Genomic DNA, 5,000 nt, shown 5'->3' on the forward strand with positions numbered 1-5,000 from the left:
GACGAAGAAAGAAAATGAAGAATTAGTAGAAGAAGAAGAAGAAGAAGAAGAGGAGGAGGAGAAGGAGGAGGAGGAGCAACAACAGTGCGGAAGAGGAAGAAGAAAAACAGAAAAGAGAAGAAAAAAGTTGATTAACAATGGAGGAAAAGAATGGCGGGAAGATAAGTATAATAATAACGATAACAGCAATAATAAAACATATAATAAAGAATATAATAATTGAAATGATAAAAATCATAATAATAACAATAATAATAATAATAACCAAACAGGGTGAACTACCTGTCTGTATTTGTCTCTTGTCTTTGTAAATATATATATACATATATATACATATATATATGTATACATGTATATATATATATATATATATATATATATATATATGTGTGTGTGTGTGTGTGTGTGTGTGTGTGTGTGTGTGTGTGTGTGTGTGTGTGTGTGTGTGTGTGTGTGTGTGGACAATGTGGACATACATACATCATACATATATATATATATATATATATATATATATATATATATATATATATATATATATGTATATACATACATACGTCATACATATATACATACATGCGTGTATATTTATCTATCTATCTTTCTATATTATATATATATATTAAATATGTGCACGCATTACATATATACATATATATGTGTATACGCACACACACAAATATATACATATACACACACACACAACCTTTCAAAATAATCCTGCAATACAAAAATAATAAAAAAAAGGCACTATAAACTACAAAACAGAATAAAACAGAGCCAGCTAAAGGCGCGCGGCTCTCCCCCCCTACCCCCTCCGGCGTTAGGGGGAGGGGGAGGCAGCCACTAGAATCCAAAGGGTTACTTCGCCGTCCCTCTGAAGGGCCTGAGGTGCTCGCCCAGGGATAGGCCTAAGGTCTCCTAAAAGCCTACAGCCATCAGGCATCCCTCGCCCATCAGTTCTACTCATTACCAATAATGACGTCGTTATAATTAACATAATCGATGTTCAGTAATTACAAAGAGTTATAAACCACGATTACCTTTTACACTGATCGACCCCCACCATCCCCCTCTCTTCTTGTTTATCACCGTAATGGTCATTATACAGTACTCCACCACGAGGCACTACAGAGCTGGTTGGAGGCATCATATTGGTCCCAGATATTTAGGGTAGATAGATAGAGAAATATGTAAATGAGTAGGTAGACAGAGCTAATTGTACATGAGTAGGTAGATAGAGAGAAATGTAAATAAGTAGGTAGATAGAGAAAAATGTAAATTAATAGGTAGATAGAGATAAATGTACATGAGTAGGTAGATAGAGAGAAATGTAAATGGGTAGGTAGTAAGAGATAAATGTAGATAGGTCGATAGATAGATGTATAGATAGACAGGTAGACAGACATACAGGTTACACAGACAGATAAGAAATCAGATAGATAAATCAGTAAACTGTGAGAGAAAGACAATAAAAGAGGAAGAATAATAGAGAAAGAAAAAAAGAGAAAGAGAGAAAGAGAGAGAGAGAGAGAGAGAGAGAGAGAGAGAGAGAGAGAGAGAGAGAGAGAGAGAGAGAGAGAGAGAGAGAGAGAGAGAGAGAGAGAGAGAGAGAGAGAGAGAGAGAGAGAGAGAGAGAGAGAGAGAGAGAGAGAGAGAGAGAGAGAGAGAGAGAGAGAGAGAGAGAGAGAGAGAGAGAAGAGAGAGAGAGAGAGACAAGATGACCAGTGAGAGACCCCAGTTCCCAGCCACACAGCTTATTGGCATCTTGTGACCTGGTGACCGCTCCCAGTACAACGAAACAGCTACCGGGTACTGCAAATTATCACCTCTCTCTCTCTCTACACCCATTTCTTCGTTATTTATTACATCCTGTCTTGTGAAGATTGATATAACTGTCACATGCACATTCATATACCCGTACTCCAGTTTAGCTTTTGTTTATCCCTATCTTTCTTCAGTTTATTTACCTCAAGAACTCCCTCTCTCTTTCCATCTCTCTCTCTCTTTCTTTATCTCTCTCTCTCTCTCTCTCTCTCTCTCTCTCTCTCTCTCTCTCTCTCTCTCTCTCTCTCTCTCTCTCTCACTCCTTCTTTCTCTCCCTCTCACTCCTTTTTTTCTCCCTCCCACTCCTTTCTCTCCCTCTCACTCTTTCTTTCTCTCCCTCTCACTCCTTCTATCTCCCCCTCTCCTTCATTCGTTCTCTCTCCCTCTCCCTCCTTCCTCCATTTCTCTCTCTCACCCCCTTCCCTCCCTCCTCTCTCTCATATTCCTCCCTCCGCCCTATCCACCTAGCCATCTCCACCCTCCCTCCCTCCCTCCCTCCCTCCCTTCTCCTTCCCCACTAAGAATGAACCAGGGTGTGTCAGCCAGATCAGGAGGCACCTTAAGCTTCGGCTGACAACCTGTTCGAGGGCCCGGGGCTCTTGGCGGCTGACGGGGACCCCTTTCAGTTACTCCTGACCTCTTCGGCGGCGCTACCGCTGGTATGTAAAGCGGTGTGCCACGGAGGAGCGCTGTGGGGAATGTGTGGGGGGAAGGGGAGGGGTGGGGAGAGGGGAGTGTGGGGGAAGGGAGGTGTGTGTGTGTGTGTGTGTGTGTGTGTGTGTGTGTGTGTGTGTGTGTTTGTGTGTGTGTCGGGAGTGTGGGGGAAGGGAGGGGGGAGGGTTTGTGTGGGGGAAAGGAGGGAGGGGGGGGAAGAAGGGTGTTGTGATGTGTGTGGAGGAGGGGGTAGTATGTGGGGGGGATGTGGGTGAGGGGATTTTGTGTGTGTGTGTGTGTGTGTGTGTGTGTGTGTGTGTGTGTGTGTGTGTGTGTGTGAATCCGTGCGTGTACGTGTAAGTGATGTTCCGGGGATGTATGTGTGTGAGTGGAGGCGGGGGAGATGAGCAGATGTTTAAGAATGTAGCATCCTTGCTATTACCAGGAAGGAAATACAACTGAGGCCAGATTACCTATATCCATCACAACAATAATACAATTTTCCAATTTCAAGAAAAAAACAAAATTATAATACCAACAATACCATAAAACTAGCGAAAGATTAACAACAATATCATTAACGATTACGAACGCAAAGTAAAATACAAATAAAACAATAAGGATTACGAACACACTGCTACATACAATTAATTTTATTTGACAAGTGTCATTAAATTAAGGAACAAGCTTGAAATTCACTAAATCAGAATAATTCACTCACAAACACTAAATCTCCCACACTTAAACACACAACAATGAATAGCGACTTAAAAATCATGGAAAATAATGAATGAGTCAGTATATATTTTGGCTGTCACCCATGCCTTCTTTTTCCCTTTTTTTTTTTTTTAATTTCCTTTGATTATTCTTGATATTATGTAACTCTTTTTTCCCCCGTTCTTTCTGCGGAATACTGGGATTGCCATACAAGGTAAGATCCATTATTAAAAACAAATGAAGATTACTAAGTTGCCCGTGTTGTTGTATCTCAACTTCGATACTGTGAATATAAGACTCGGATCAAGGTATAGATAATCCAGAACAAATGAATAAATAGATAAATACAAAAAGAAAATAGAGAAGATATTTAAACAGCGAAGTTTGATAGGGAAGCGAGAAGGGCATGGCCGCCGGGGAGGGGAGGGGGAGGGGGGGATGGCAGGAGGGTGTGGAAGACCCAACCATGACTACCGCATTGCTGACCGTGCACCGGGCAGGGCTAGGGCAGGGGTGGGGCAGGGGAGGGGGCAGGGGGGAGCGGAGGGTGGAAGAGATGAAACCTCCGGCCTCCCACTCTTCTCCCTTCTCCCTTCCCATCCCCCTACACCTGCCACCTGCCCCCCCCCCCCCTCTTCCTCTACCCCCCGGCTACCGCTAGCAACCACGGGACGCTGGAATCAAGCTTTTCGAGACAGACAGACTACCTGCAAGACGGTCTTGGGCAAAAATGTATTCACTTCTTTTTCTTTTTCTTTTGTAAAATGTGTTTGTCACGTTTAGATTGTCTTTTTTTTCCCCTTTCTGCATAGTTCCTGTAACGTTCTTGCAAATTGCAAACCCATTGTCATTTGGCGCGCCATCGAAGAAATGTGACGTCACAGTAACTTTTTTTTCTCTCTCTTTATCTTTTTTTGCAGAAACGTTTCCCCTTTCTGGCCAGTGTTCTTTAAACATACAAACTCTCGTGACACAATCCTATATAAGATCTGCAAAAGAACAATAAGAACAGCGAGTTGAACACCAATAACAGAGCTAATTACGCCAAAACCGCCACAGCCGCTGGGCAGCTGAAGCGGGTTCCCGCCATCGCAGGTGCGGGAAATGGCGGGAGTTTTTAGCCGGTGTTTGGCGGGACGGAGAGGAGGGAGGGGGAGGGGGAGAAGAGGGAAGGAGGGAAGATGGAAAGATGGAGGGGGAGGAGGGAAGAGGAAGAAAGAGAAGGGGAAGGGGGAAGATGGAGAGGGAGGGAATGAAGGAAGAGTGAGAGGGAGCATGGAAGAGGGAGAGGGAGAGGGAGGGAAGAGGAAGGGGAAGAAGGGATGGTGTGGAGAGAAGAGGTAAGAGGAAGGGGGAGGAGGAAAATGGAGGAGGGAAGAGGAAGAGGGGGAAGCTGGAGGCAAAAGAGAAGAGGATGGTGGAAGAAAAGAGAAGGAAGAGATGAAGGGTGAGAAGGGAGGAATGATTGAGGAGAGGAAGAAGGGGAAAAGAGAGAGAAGGTAAGATAAGGAGGGAATAGGCTAAAGAAAATTAAAGCGAAAGAGACAAAGGAAGACTAGGAAGGAAAGAGGAAGATAACAATGGGCGGGAGATGCAAAGTATGAAGAGGAAAATACTGTGAAGAAAAGGGAAGAGATGAAGAGATGAAGAAAGGAGGAAGAAAGACAACAAGGAAATGAATAGAGAGGAGGAAAGGGATACGAAAAAACAGGAAAAGAGAAAGAAATCTGAATTTGAAGTGAAGAGGTATAGAAATGGAATATAAAACAAAAAGAAGGAAAATACAAGGAACATAAAGGGTT

The 5,000-nt window shown here is 43.2% G+C and overlaps 1 protein-coding gene across 1 annotated transcript in view; it reads right to left on the bottom strand.

The window, feature by feature from the left end:
• The window catches only part of LOC125040123, a 40,243-nt gene that overhangs the window by 17,406 nt on the left and 17,837 nt on the right, over nucleotides 1-5,000 (bottom strand). The window lies entirely within an intron of this gene.

The sequence above is a fragment of the Penaeus chinensis genome, chromosome 28, assembly GCF_019202785.1.
Source record: "Penaeus chinensis breed Huanghai No. 1 chromosome 28, ASM1920278v2, whole genome shotgun sequence".
Lineage (NCBI taxonomy): Eukaryota > Metazoa > Arthropoda > Malacostraca > Decapoda > Penaeidae > Penaeus > Penaeus chinensis.